Here is a 16,253-nt window from a genome sequence, read left to right on the forward strand (position 1 = left end):
GTTTCCTTCTGCATGGAAATAAGCTACCAATAGATACAGTTTTATACTGATACAGCTCTATTCACACTGGGGAAAGGTGGCTGATACTTTAATTATGCCAGTACAGATAAAGAAGAGAAACGTCTGATAGAAAACCAAGTGTCTCAGATATAGTCCATTTACCTATTGCAAGACAGTAACAATATTCCTAGCACAGGCAACACTTTAGAGTACTAATTCTTAACTTAAAAAATAATCCCTCCTGTGTCATTCTCAGAACACCACCAACCTTTGAAATGCTAATGGAATTACTAGAGACAAATCAGACTTTGAATTTCTGCCAGATTCTGTCAGGAGTTCATCTGACAAAAGTTTTCTCCGTGCCACTCAAGTGTCACTATTCTCTTCATATCTCCTTTTCTTTTAAAACAAACTTTTTTTTTAAGCAACAATGTTGTGGTAATTTTGAATCTTTGTAAAAACACTGATAAAAGTAAAGTGTGTGTCTTGGCTTGAAAAATACACATAAAAGCAATTATTACTTCTCTGCCAGACTACAGCTTTGGAAATTACCTGTAACTTGCCAATGACAATAACAGGCAACTAGTTATCCAGCAAAATTCCTTTAGCTCAGCTGCACAATAGTACTTCCACACCACCTGCATTTTACCTGGTTGTTTGAAACAGCATCTGCCAATTCCAGCTGTGCTGTTAAAAAAAACCCCAAAAACCGAACAAAAACCCAAATGTTTTGTTTCTAAAGGAATAAAGTTTAGGATAAAGCTATTTATCCCAGTGTTCTTTAAAGGACAAAACAAGAATGGTAACTCCCAGACAACTGAGTTGAGACACCAGCATAACCTGATAAAACAAGAATGCATTTTCCTCTTTACTTGTGACTTCTTTACAACACCTTCCAAAATAGACTCAAGAGAAATCCATTGTTTTTGTCTCCCTATCTCTGCCTCCCCCTAAAATAAGACCTCTGCTCTCAGGAATCTTAGAATAAAGTGAAATATCTACAACTGTAACTTACCTATCAAAGGTGAACTGCATGTGCCTCACTAAGAATATGAATTGCAGCAACCATAACTTAGCACATGTACTGATAGGTACGTTAGTTATTAAAAAATTAGTAAAATATTGACTTTTAATAGCATGAATGTTCTCATCCAGGGATCAACCTGTGTTAAAAAGTGAGGTGCTTGAAAGTAGGGGGTTTTTGTTAGCTAGTTGATGAACCTCAGCAAGAAGAAAAAAGTTGAAAATAAAACTCAACATTACAATTCTTGTACGGCATGCTATCATAAATTAATGGAAAGGGCCTGCTTATATAGAAAATCTTGTTAAACAAACATAATGTCTCTATTTAGAAAAAATATCTCATTGCAAATAGTCAATAGAACACTTTAAAGACCTGCCAGTAGTCTATTATATGCAAAATTTATCATTTCTCAATACTCTGAAATTCTGTAAAAATTAATTTAAAATACTTTTAACTTACAGAAAGCATCTTGAAGGATGCAATACCTAATCTACTCCTTAAAAATCAACTTCACTGCTCTTTTTGACAGTATTCCATAATGTACACAATTACCATTCCACAGCACGATAATGAAGTTAATCGTCCAAGCACTACATAGGCTTCATCACCTCCTCTTGGTGAGCATGTCAGGAATGAGATATCCTCTTTTGGAAGACCCTGAAACTCCCATAGCTGTACTGCAGATAAGGCAACAGATTCTCCTCCTTCAAAACTATAACCAACCAGTTCAATATGACAACAATAAAAGACTGGGATCCAAGAGGAGATCATTTAAGCTAGATGTTCATGACCAGGATAATAAATTTCTGGGCCTGCTCTCAAAAAAATGTCATGATGTTGGGACCCAAAATCAGTGCAGCACGTTGGGTGGTATCCAGTCCTGCCATTGTTGCTAAGCCCTAAGGTAAGCTACACATCAGCTCCCACATGAGCCCTCTCTCAGACATTCTTGGAACACAAGTCCCAAGAACAAGTTAAGATACGTCCTTCTGAGCAGGCAGGAAGCTGTGTTCTAAAGAACACTGGAACAAAGATATTCCATAAAACTAATATATCAATGGGTTACCCACAGAGAGAGGTACATGCACAGCTGATTGGTTGCTCAGAGACTTCTATTTTGAAGTGCTAACAAACTTATCTACAGTGGTATGAACTGTCTCTTAAAACACGTCACTTCTCTAAGATTGTGCTGTGTGCTACACGATTTTTTTTTAATTATAAAGAACCTTTAATAACTGTTGATCAGATTTTCTATAACTTTACAAATTCAAGAGGTACAGGAATTTGCCCCCAATAGTTTAGTATATCCTGTGGCAAAAATTACAGGGATTACTCATTTCTATAGGGAAAAAAACCTTGTATTCTTCACCACTTAGGAACACACAACTTATTAGAAGCATGTAATTCTCCTTCTACTTACTTAAATGAATTAGGAAGCTACTATAAAGCCACTTGTATTTAAATAGTTTTTTTTTAACCAATTGCTTGGAAGGAATTATTGCTTACTTTTTAAAGCAGATGATCTATTTCAGATGCAGCTGTTTCTCTCACATTCTATATTGCCTATAGAACTGAACATAGAAAACCCTAAATATATCTCATTGATGGTAACAGCCCATTGAAGTTAAATATCTTAAAAGGTAATACATGTATTTCTTTGATTTGTTGTAATCTTTTATCTTAAAATACTCTCAATTTTTATTCTTGATCTCAAAATACTGATCCTTTTATATTATCTTTCTGGTTTTGAAGGTGGCAAGGAAGTAAGTCTATAGTTGAAATTGGGTAAATCTTAAAAACAAATACCCAAATCTGTCATGTCTTCTCTTTGAAACACTACAACAGAGGAAAAACCTTTTGTTTTTTAACAAGGAAAACTTACTGCTTTTTTTAACAATTACAGAACTATTTTCCACCTTTTTCCTCCCCATCCCTCCCAAAAAGCAGAGCAAAAGAGGACCCTGGATGCTGAACTAGGAGAAGCCACCAGAGATGGCCATAGTAGCTCCTCTCCAAGTTTCCTTCCCCCAGTACTGAGGCAGCAGCACCACTGTACTTTCCAAGAGCAGAAATAAACTACAGCAGCACCATTTCTGGGGGACTTTAAGGCTCTCTGTTAGCAACTATACTGAGCTGTCACAACACAATTTAGTTACCCTGCTCTTGGAGAAAGTGGGGACTAGCCGAAGCAGGAAACAAACCAAGTTAATCCCATGATCTGAACAGAACCCCTATCACTTACTCTAATATGGAAGCTGTTAGTTCTAAATTATACATTCAATATGAGAAGATATCTCTGTCTTTGCAAAATAAAAACCACAGTAGTTGAACCAACTACACACAGGTTCACATTGGAAAATGGGATTAGAAATAGACATTCATGTTCTGTGTCAGTACAGAAGTCCTCTTTAGAAACAGTACTGCTGGAATGTTAGATAATTATATAAGGCTCAAACAGCAACTAACAAATCCTTTCACAAATATAGACATGCCTGTTTTAAATTAAATGTTAAGTGGGAAATATTTATAGTTTAAATTGCACACTTTGCTACTTAATTATCATAATTTTAAAAAGAAGACACCTTTAATTTCCTCCTCCAAAGAAGTTATTTACCTGATCTGTAGCCTGGGAGTCCCCAGTAGTCAGTTCTGAGATTCTCATCCCACTGAATGTCAAGCACCTAGCATTTGAAGGATGGTATTTCAACATCAGTTATTGACAACTTAACTTTGACTCACCAAAGATAAACCAACCTTCATTCCCACTCAGGTCAGCTCATTGATTTCACAGAAAACACATTTAGAAAGCAGAGCTGAATGTTTTCAGAAATTCCACTGATGAGATAAAAAGAGGAAAAAAACCCCAGCCAGCAAAAAAGAACTGATATAAAATGCTTGAGACTTCTTGATGCATGATGAATCAAGTATTTTTGTATATTTCTGTGCAAAGTAACAAATAACCAAAATTACTGTTAACTGCTTGCTGAAATGATATAATCTCAAATACCTTACCTTCTTAATCTTCAGATACAGGACTCTGTTCTTTGACAAAAACCCAATTTTATCCTTGTACCAGAGGCTGTGTTAGGAAAATAACAGTTCTGCTGAAAGAGTCTGAAAAAAAAATACACTTGCTGCTCTCAATATCCATATTATAGACACCTTAAGCATTATTATGAATAATATGGAACTTGGTTTCTGTTTTACTCTTGTCCTACTTTTGGTTCAATGGAACTGTGTTCCATTAAAGTTTGACTTCATGTGCAGTTGGAATAGATTCTCACCAACAAGACCTAATAAGCTTAAGAATAAATATTGTCCTTCAATTACCTTAAAAATAAATTTGGATACACCAAAGCCCTCAGTTTTTATAATTGTGTCATTAAAAAAAAATTAAAATTGTATCTAGTGAACACTATTCATAGCATTCATACTGCAAAATAGGACCAGATAATTCTGGTTTGTGATGATTATATTGACATGTATTTCAATTTTTAGAAATACACTGAAGCAACAGCCTCCTTTTCACTACTGCTATTCCTGTTTGGAGTACACAAACAATTCAAAAGCTATTTTAAACTAGTCTCTGACTTCTAATTATCCATTACATTATAAAGCATTTATTTAAAACATCATCTTCATGATTCCTACAAGAATGAGGGGACTAAATTAAAGGCTTACACTTAAAAAAAAAACAATGTTCTTTCTATGTCACTGAAGTTCTCAGCATCAGTTGTCTACCAGGAAGGCACTGACAGGAAGTCAAACATGCATGAAAACACACAGAACAGGAGCCTCTGTTTCCAGACCCAAAAGATACCATAATAATATACCTGAGAAATTTGAAATCCATTTAATTCTGCAGGATTTTTAGCATGACAAATGATATTGTTAAAGCTTCTCAGATCATATATGCATCTAGAAAAATGCAAGTGATCGAGTAATTTAACTAATAAATCCAATTTAACTAACTAAACTAGTAATTTAACTAACAGAGTAGACAGATATCATTAAAAGATTCTTGATTTGTGCACCACTGAAAAGGCTGACTAACTGTACTCTACCTGATAAGAAACATTTGCTGTTGGGTTTTTTCCCACATTATTATTTATTTGTCTGCTGGTTGGAACACCAAACCCATCACCACTTAAAGAATCCCCACAGTTTGCAATGAGAACACAAGAAATTCAAGTGCCTGTTTAAATATTCACAATTATTTTATTAATTTACTGCTAATAGTTCTTATTGAATATACATTGCATATAGCTCCCATACAGAATATTACTAGAAACCAACTTGTGCTGTGAAGTCATGATTAAGTTATTAAAATAATTGGATGTCTTGAAAAAAATAAACACTACATAGAGAAACCATTAGTCTAAAATTAAATCCTGGTCAGGTGTTACAATGCCAAGATTTAATAACACACTTTAGAAAAATAAAATTAAAATAAATTTTTAAAAATGCCAAGGCTGATTTTTTTAAAGTAGAAATTTTTTCCAAGTTGTGAAAACCTAACTGTGCCTTCCTTTTTACTGCCTCTGAATGACTTGAGACCTAATAACATTTTGGTACAAAACAACAACTCAGGCTTAGCAAAATACTGAATTAATATAATAAACACATACAAAAAGTCTGAAAAAGCATGCAGCAAAAGGGAATTGTGTCATTAAGATCATAACCTCCATTGACAGCTACTCCAGAGATAATAAATGGTGCCAGAATTATTTTCCAGACTGTTTCCTCTACTCATCTTGTATGTCTGCTCCTACATGTGCCTTTTAATTTCAACACACTTCATGTGTCAAATGACCAACACAAAGGCTCTGACAGGATATAGCATATATGCTAATGTAAATGAAATGCCAGCATACCAAACCCAAGCAAGAACAATTAAACAAAACGTACCTGGACTTGAAAAAGCACCCTTGAGCTGCATCAGTGCTAATTCCCAAATGAAGACTCTTCCTTGCAAATGAATGAGCTTTCTTCAGATCATTATTCTGTGGCACAGGCTCCTCCAAATGGCAGAATGAATGTATTGCCATTATTGAAAATTTACAGATCATCTGGAGTTATTGAACTGAAAGCAAGAAATAAAGCAACTTTATTTGGTCTAAACTTACTGAAAATACTTTATTTAGTTTTCAAGAACTTGTTACTTAACAATAGCATATAAAATACATAAAGGATATGTATATGCAGTGATTGATAAAAGTATAAATTGATTCATTAAACCAGACAGACAGTTCATCTAAGCAGAGATGCCCAGATAAGGAACTTCCATTTAATGCTACTGCAGAGCACCATTTCCATACATTTTAGGGATGTTTCTTTCTTATACATTATATTTTTCTTCTCTTCAAAGAGGCTTTCACCTGGGTATCTATAATGATACATGTATTTTGCAGAATATTTTGCTTGTAATATAGAATTATCTTCAAGTAGTTGAAGTTACCCCTTCCAGCATGAATTATTGTGTAACTAAAACTACCAAATGTCATCTACCACCATTGTGCTAAGACAGACAGCTTTAGAAGGCTGCCTTCAAGTTTCTCACAACTTCAAGTTTCTCTGATTTTACAGAATATATTCTGTACTACTTCGCATGCTTACTTGAGGGCAAGATGAGTCACAGATTCTAAAGGCATAATCTGATGAGCATCTATTCTGGTAAAATGCCAGTTCAAAGAGAGAGGACCCTCCTGCTGCTTGTTCTGATCCTTAGGCCATGATCCCATCTCCTGGTGGAGCCACCCACTAGACCAGAGTGAGGAACTAGATTGGGTCAGAAATTGCTGCTTGCCACCGATCCCTCTCGAAGTCAGGATCAATTTTCTGATTCAAGTCACTGCATGACGGCACAAATCACTGTGCTAATACAACAGGAAGGAAAGTGAGGGAGCAAGACCATACAGCTAATTGCAGCTACAAATGTCAGTACTTAAGAACTGCTCTTGTCATCTGAGTGTGAACTACAAGGTACATCACAGCTTTGCCACTGAAAGCAGCATAGCATACTACGGGACTGCTTTAACTTTCAGTTCCACCTCTGCATCACTGGTCATCATCCCCACAATGGCATCAAAAATGACAACTTGTAGAGCCTCACCAAAATTGCGTGGGATACAATTTCCTGCCAAAGGCCATACACTGCAAGTTTAAGGTGGGATGAACTAAACAGGGTGTGTGAGTGTATAAGTATGTCGGTTCATCCCTCTCTAGTCTACTAATAACAGAAGCAACTTAGTCATTCTTTAGACTGCTAAACACAGAAGAGCTTAATGCAGTTAAACATGTCTGCTTAGGTTAGGCCTGGCCTTTTCTAACTTTGAAATCAGGGAGTGATTGAAACTTTATCAAAAAGGAAAATTGAAAAGTCATTTATAGCTTAATAAGAATTCAGAGATTTCAGAAATCCAAGTACTGGGCAGATAGATATAGAAGACCAACTCACAAACAGACCAAAGTGAAGTACAGACTGCAGCCTATGCCTTTGTTATTAGGGAACAAACACACAAGCAAGAGACACATGACAAGTACCCCAGCTGCAGCTGGTATTTTTCATTACCTCGAAGATACAACTGCATAGAAAGCTGTTGTATCTTGTGCTCACAGAACTACTAGACTACCCATGCAGAATTCAAAGCTACTTAAGTAGCATTAAAATAAGAGTCCTTGGTCTGCAAATTCCAGCTCTGCTCTTTGTGTTCAGTTTAGAAGTACAGTATGTACAGCACTTGACAGCTTCCGGTCTCCTGGCACAGCATCTCATCCTAACGAGATGCATTCTTCTTAGCAGATCAGCCACTTCATCCTTTAGAACCACTAAAGGAATGAATAGCATCGAGTCCTGGTGACTTAGGAGTCTTTAGCACTTCATTCTAGCATTCAGTCTTTTGCCACTCTAATCCCATAATCAGATAACATCCAATCAACATTATTTGAAAAGAATAAAATGCCCATGACATCCTTTGGCAAAGAGCAGCATAAAGAAATAACTCCACTCCCTCCTAGCACGTCTTACTCCTTTTAATTGCTTTCTATACTCCCTAAAAGCCCAAGAGACCCATCAGGTCCTTAAAACATTATTTGCAATGTTACCATACTCCTTGTATTTTTAAATAAAAGCACACAAACAAGTGTTTTCCTGAAATACACTGCTACCAATAAGATATGACAACTATAGCCTGTTACTGAGATTAATGCAACTATTGGGAGGCTTAAAATGTTACATAAAAACATTTCTAATTGCATGCAAGTGAAAGTGATTGGCCTTTTACAGGCAGCAGATTAGGGATTTCCTCTCTTATCACCAACTTCTTGCTTAAAAGTAAGTAATTAACGATACCAAAAGAGAACAGTTATAGAAGTATCAATGAGTACAAAGTTTATCCAGACACAGGAAGAAAATCCATAATCATATGGATTAATAATCTCCCTGTACATGAGAAGGATTATTGTTTATTAAACTCAACCAGCTGTGTCTCAACATCTACATGTATTCAGATTCCACATAGTATATTCTAACAGTGGGGGGATTTGTTAGGGTGGTAGTGGGTTTGGGATTTTTTTTCAATATAAGAATGCCGTCTCACATTCTGAGTCCTTGCTTTGAAAAGTTTTTAGGGCCTCAAGCCTTTCTTAGGCTGCTAACCTGCACTGATGCCTTCATTACAGTAGTTCAGTACTAGTGGTACCTGAATTAGGCAGAGTAAGTTTAAATCCATTCAAGCACCTCAATTGCACATAAAGCATCAAACTTTCAGCCACTCTCCTCTGAACTAATTCTAGAACAAGTCAACTGTATGCTAGGAAAGAATTCCTACACAAGGAATTCAAACTGACATAATACTGTACACAAAGAATTGGAAGCAATACACAAAAAAGGCATGAATGTATTCCTCTTACTGTTTTAAATCTTAAACTTGGGTCAAATTTGCAACTCCATGCTACAACGTGATGCAATTAGGTAAAATAATGGCAGTGACTTACTAGAGTTTAGCTTATCCAACTTAAATTTTTTTACAAAGGAAGTTGTCTATTTGCATAATACAAGTGTGATAATCAAAAAATCATTCTAGTAGGAACAGGCCTCAGAGGTCATCTAGTTCAATCTCTGCTCAAAGTAGCATTAATATGTGAATACTCATTAATGATACAAGTTGTATTCTCAACCTTGTAGCCCACTAATCACATGTAATCCTTAATCAAATGCACTCAACTGCCTTTGATAGGATTACTTATCTGCAGAAGGGTTTGTGGGACCAGTCACTTGCCACACATTATTCCTAAGTATGGAACATTATAGCACTTCCAGCTGTACTCAGAACCAGTGCCACCCCTGCTTTTCACTAATCAGTATTGTTATGAGAGCAGCTTTCCAAGGGGACCTGCTGTACAGGGGTAGATTTTGATAGATGACAAAAGGATGGAGTGAAGTAGGGGGTGATGAACCCCTAAGCAAGTTAGAAGCACAGGGCCGGGTCCTGGTTTCAGATGGTTTGCAGGTTGATGAATGTAGGACAGAGGTCCTGCTCTGAGAGATACCTATAAACCTAAAAAATACCTATAAAGAGAATTTAACACCACTGGCACCAACAGTCCTTTAGATATCAAGATCAGGGACCAAACTTCAGCAGAATAAGTTTGGGAACTTCTGTTATAGTACTGCCATTTTGTTTTGTTCCTCCAGTTTTGCTCTGATGAGAACCTCCATTTTGGATTTGTGCTTAAGTTTACACCTTTATTTCATGCATGAAATATGGTAAAGCATTGCTAATTACAAAAAAAAAAAAAAACATAATTAAGAAACCCTTGCTGAAACAATCCACAAGTAATAATAAAAAAAGTTGAAATGTTTTATAAAAACATAGTTACTCAATGACACAAGCTGAATTACAAAATAAATTTGCCTTATATTAGTTCAGTAATATCCTCTGTTCTGAAGCATGAAATACAGTGACAGTTTATCTATGCTGTGTGACAATACATAAACTCTGCCAAACAAATTAAATAAAGATAAGTTAATCTTCTAAATAATTATTTCTTTTGAACATTTAATACTTGATGTTGTGAGTAATTTCAAATATTAATATTGTGGCACTACTGTAAACAATATAGGCACTATTTAAGTGGTAACAACAGCAACAAGAAATAAAAAGCAGAATATGTAGAAAAAAAGAAATTGACTTTAGCAGCTTTGCTAACCTCAGTCTTAGGACCATTCAAAAGGCATTTTAAAACACTGGGTTCTGGGGTATTTTTAAATACACTGAAAACCTTTTAAATTCTACAGTTCCAGACATTGTTTACATGCCTTCCCCAAGTATTCATTAGTAGCCACTGCTGTTTGCTAGGTTGCATAGAGGGCCTGTCCCTATTTGACCTCATTCACTTAAACTACAGTTTACTCCAACAACATCCACACAAGGAGTTAAATTTTCCACCAGCGTTTAAGTGGCAGAAGTTAGGTCACAGGATGGTGCACCCATATCAACCAAAAAGTCATGAAAGTAAGGGACATGGTTCAAAGATGCAGGTAGGAAGAGGCATCAATCAAGCCAGCAACTCTAAAGCCAAAAACAAGAGGTCAGTCAGATTCTCAAACTGACAGAGCATCTTCACCAGCAAATTCCTACCTTAGATATCTTTATTTTATACTTGTGTTAAGAAACTTCAATATTTTTTCTGATTAATAGAGGGGAGTAATTGATTCTACTAAATATTTAAGTTCCCTTTTAACAATAAACTCAATTGCTTTTGTGTTTTAGAAAGAAAAAAATTACTTTAGAATAGTTGTTTGCAACAAAACTAACTGCATTTCCGTGTTTGCAACCCTTCTTAGAAGTGTGGTGTTTGGCATACTAGCTGAGAAAGGAAGGGCAATACCTGACTACCAAGCAACAAATCCCTGTCCTGGCACCCTGTCTGAGAGAAGAGAGAATAAATTGCAAGGAGATGCTCCATGGTATGTTGCCAACACAGGTATGCCCACCCACACATTGCTAGGTGCTGCTGCCATGTAAAAAGCAGATTATTGGGTTTGAGTTTTAGCCAAGGTGCAAAATTACTTTACTGAAAACTTTAACTAGGAAAAAGGCAACCAAAAAAAAAAAAAAAAAAGAGAAAGAGTTTTGTCAATTATACCATATTGTGTACAGAGAATGACATCAGCACACCTCAAAAACACCTCACTTCTGCATTGGCACACCACATGTCATATAAAAATTACCAGTCTGCCTAGTTAATAACGTTTCTGATATACAGAAAAAGCACTATCAGGCTGAAAAGCACAATTACAGCCATTCCCTTGTGTTCTAAAGGCAAAGGTAGAAATGATGCTTTACATAGAACAAGTACTGAACACTACCATAGCTTTGGAACATATCTCTAAAGTACAAAGGAAGGTTGAGAGATTGACAGGGAAGAGGACATGCAATTAGATGCACTTAACAGGCCAAAGAGTTGCAACACTTGAAGAAAGAAGTGCTAATTTACATTAGCGAACCAGAACTCAGCAATATTTCATTTCAGCTAGAAGTTGAACTATTGATATTTTAGGCTAGAGGGAAAAAAGGTAATAATTTTTTGTTACCACCATGATTCCACTCATCCCTAAACCCCTTGTCAATCCAGGGCCCAAGAATTGCAGAAAAAAATGCTCTAAAAACAGTTTGGAGATTTAAAAAAATAATTTATTTAGAAAAGGGTAGTAGTCTCCAGGCCCAAAATGTCTCCTATTTGTGGGTGAAGAGCTACATGCATTCTTACAGCACCTAGCATAACAAAATCATGTGGTGATTCAGCACCAGAAGCAAATAAAAACTGTCACATAAAAATATCTAGGCCCTATACTTTAATAAAGACAAATGATTTTCTTTCATTAGCCCTACCTAAGGAACTACTTCGTATACAAATAAATTTTTCAGGCATTAAGAAAACCAAACAAAACTACCACAGAATAACTCAGAAACAAGAAAGATTTTGCAAGGGATTTAAGCTCACACAGAATTAGTCCCACCAACTTTAACAAACTCTTTAGACTCAAGCAACTCTGTGAAATATTAGGGAAGTATGCAATATTTTGGCAATTCTAGAAAGAGGAGACAGGACAAGCATTTGAAATTCTTCAGAATAAGCATCAGTCTTTGTTTGAATCTACACAGCACTTACTGGAAAGAGATGCCAGAAGCTGGAGCCTCTGTTCACACACAGTGTAAAGTGGCTGTAACAATACCACCGTCCTTACAAAGGACATTTAATCAAAGGGGACTGCAGAAAGCAAAAACCCCCAAGACTAAATAGGAAAAGAACCACAAGATAATGGTGATAAAATGTAGCTCAAGTGCTTCAAGTACCAGAGGGTACTTGAAGTCTCTAATGGACAGGTAATGCTACATCAGTGTAAGTTTAAATAGTAAGTAAGAATGGAAAATCTGTCACTTTCAAAATTTCACAAAATGGATCATTGTTCTTTTTCCTTTGTCAGTACCAATTGACATCTTACAAACTTAGGATCAGTCTACTTGAAAAGACTTCTCCCTTCTGAAAGTGCCAGAATACAGGAAAAATACCTTCAAGCACATCATGGAGTATAAAAAGAACAGGCCAATTTCTTAGACAGCGAGTGTGTTACTTAATAGTCTTTGCTCTGCTAACATAGGAAGTGGGTTCTGCAGCCAAGATATTTAGAATTTTTTTCTCAAGATTCACAAGGCTTCAGCTTTAACTAATATGTTTGATTACCACTACTTTTTTCAAGAAGACAAAACAGCCTTTAAAGTTACTTTGAAAACAGAATGAAACAACTAAGATTCTTTTTAAAAGTGTCATTATATCAATTATTGTTTACTTGCATAGATATAATTTAGTATTAATTTCCCTTTTATAAACACACACAAAAGAGTGATAGCACCTTTTACACCATCACAGTTTTCCTAAATTCCTGTACAATACTGTCTTTAGCAACTACTGCTGAAAATCACTATTCTCAAAATGAATGAAACTTTACTGATAATACATCTTGGAATTCTGCTATAAGTCAATCAGTTAAACCTAAAACCACCATAGAAATTCCAGACTTCCATACAGAGGAAGAGAAAAACAGTATAAGGGCCAAACAAAAAGGAGAGTCAAATATAACCTGCCTTAAAAGAGCAATTAATGCATGAAACCAGAAACCAGCATATCACATCTGGGCAAGTGTTAACTATTTGTTCATTTAATTTCAAAGCACTTGGCTTGCTGTAATCCTTCTTACTTAGTAAGTCTTTTAACCAATGCAACTCCAAACTTCCACATCAGTTTTTCAAATCCTTAACATCAAGCTAGCCAATATCTTGGTCACTACAGAGACATTAATTTTGTTTGATTGTTGCTATATTACCTCATTCTGAGTCCTATCCAAATCCTTCCATCAACATTAAGCTGTATTTTCTATTTTTGCTGATTTTCACAAGAGTAGCAACACAAAAAAAACACCACAGAAACATAACCTAACTACTGGAAGATTCCTAAGGACACAAATGCACAACATAACCATCATGATCATATCAGATAGCAATCAGCTTTCCACGGGTTTCAGAAACAACATTTCATCACTGGTATTTCCCCATTAGAAAGATTCCTGAAAATAATTCATTTCTGGAAACACAAGAGATACTAAGTTAATTCTTGGCTGTTGTTCCCTACTAGAATGGGGTCAGAAGCCTACAGGCTGTAGAAAATGGAGGTAAAATAACTTAAGAATACTATGAAAAATAAGAAATTATTTTGAAGGCCAGCTGCAATTCCCAAATGGAAATCTTTGCAGTGATTTGCAGAAAGCACTGCATCAGGTGTCAAGCTTCTCTCTTTCTACACAGCAAAAAACACACTCCTGTTAAGGATGACAAAATAAGAGGCACTCTCATAAGATCCAAGAAGAAAAAAGAAATTTACCTTTACCTCAGAGCAATATATAGATTTCTCCTGCTCTGTCAAGGCTACAGGCATCATAGTAAGGAAAAATGCAGCACTTCTTTTTTTTCCTGTACTTTTGAAAATGAGTCATAAAAATGTAACAGGTTTTTACTCCAGAAAAAATAAAGGGTTTAAACAGGCAGCAGTTGACAAAAAAAACCTGGTCTCTTATTTTAGAATCTCTCTCAGAAAAGATCTCCCTCCCTTTGGTAAAGCACTGCAGTGCAATAGCAAAAGGATACTATGTGTATATATCATAGCAATGTTACTAATTTTCGGGCTTAAAAATAGTTGAGGAATGCAAAAAAGTTTACAATCACAGTCACCTGGACTTCATATACAAAAAAAAAAAATCTAAGTGAGACAATGGTTTTCTTGTGACCTGTACTTGAAAAACAGAACATAATCAATATATTTAAGCAATTAAACAGAGAAAAAGAGGTACATATATAATTCGTTACTTTATTATTCTTACATTAAAATTTAAACTTGCAAAGTGCCATTTTGGAAATGTTCTTAGGCTTTGGAAAAAGGAGGAAAGTCAAGCAGAAATAAAATCCAAGAAACAAAACCTTTAAAGCAAAAGTTTTCAGCTGGTACCTCCCACTCCATTCTCAGTTTCTCAGAGATCATCATGCAGCAACAACGTGGTTAGAACTGAGCAGCCAGCCGGTGTGTAATTTGCATGTGAAAATATTTTTAGAAGACACACATGAATAGCATACACTCACAGCCCAAGTACAATTTTCTAAATAAATGCCCTGAATATTGTTTTCCCAACATTCTCAACTATGTTCCAGATAATGGTTTCTTGTACAGATTTGTTACTCTTTGAAAGCACCAGATATATATATACACCATATATACATACATACATATACATATATATATATACACACGTGTGTATATATATATATATATATATATATATATATATATATATATAAAGCCTTAAACAACACTCATTTCAAGAGTTCACCTTGGGGTTTGAGGGGAGACTGAGTCTTCACTGTGTCTGTGTAATCACAAAGTTGGCAAACAATGCTTGAACAGAGTGCAACAAGAGGATGATTCCTTGATTCAGGAAGTTAAATCAGACATGGATGTCCATTCACTTGCCTAAACCAAAGGAACTTCAAAAATTGTATCTTAAAACCCTCCTAATTTTTTCTATGTTGTGAAAAAAGTTTCAAAAGGCAGATAGAAATTGATAAAACAAGAAACAAGCCATGTGCTCATGCACTGTTAGTTAAATCGAAACCAAATCTAGTCAAATTGACACAACATGCAAGACAAAACTCCATTTGAGCAAACAGCAGTCTAACTAGATCCCAAAGTCATTACCAGTCCACATCTGGAACACTCAAATCAATTCCTCGTGACTGCAGAGTTGGCATCACATAGTAATTATTACTATAGGACTCTTTTGTTCAGGACAAATGAAGTTCTATGGTAAAATGAGATGAAAACATCAGTTTCTTTTCTTTGCCAACACACAAATTCTGTTCCTTAAGCATATGGAAAAACTCAGGTTCTGGATTCTGTCTGTGGCAGGAGCTTTTCTTTAATCAACTTGAATGTCAGGGAGGAAAAAAGATAAAGGACACCAGTAAATCCTACTGTGGTACCCAGGGGTACCTTAAAAACACCTGAAATAATTGAATACTTTGGGTTGGAAGGGACCTTTAAAACTCATCTAGACCAACCTCATGCAATGAGCACGGACATCTACAAGACCAGATTGCTCAGAGTCCTGGCCCCAATGACCTTGAATGTTTCCATGGATGAGGCATCTACCACCTCTCTGCAACCTGACAGTTTTTCACCACCCTCATTGTAAAGTATTTCTTCCTAGACCCTGCTAAAAATGCCTGTCCCCAAATATAAGTTAATTTATCAAAAAAGTTAGAGGTGGAAGGGAGGAGACAAAGCAGAGAATGGAGGCATTAGGCAGTTTAAAAAGTCTTAACAGTATTGAGTAATGAATTCTAACTTACCAGAGAACTGGGATCTAGTACTAGAGCTTTTTCAAAATCAGCCCCTGCTAACAAGCAGCAAAAAACACCTATTTAATCCTTCCAGAGCATAAACACACACAAGTAAACACCTTTTGCCACATTATCTCTTAGGCTGTACACACTTGAAACAAAAGTTTGTGGAAGGCCAAAACAAAACGGCCGACTCAGTCACCCCTGGGAAAAGGTAAAACTTGCACTAAAATCAAAGCACTAATGAAGCAAACCCCGACATCAATCTAAAAAAGAAG

This window comes from Molothrus aeneus, chromosome 2 (genome assembly GCF_037042795.1).
Source record: "Molothrus aeneus isolate 106 chromosome 2, BPBGC_Maene_1.0, whole genome shotgun sequence".
Classification (NCBI taxonomy): Eukaryota; Metazoa; Chordata; class Aves; order Passeriformes; family Icteridae; genus Molothrus; species Molothrus aeneus.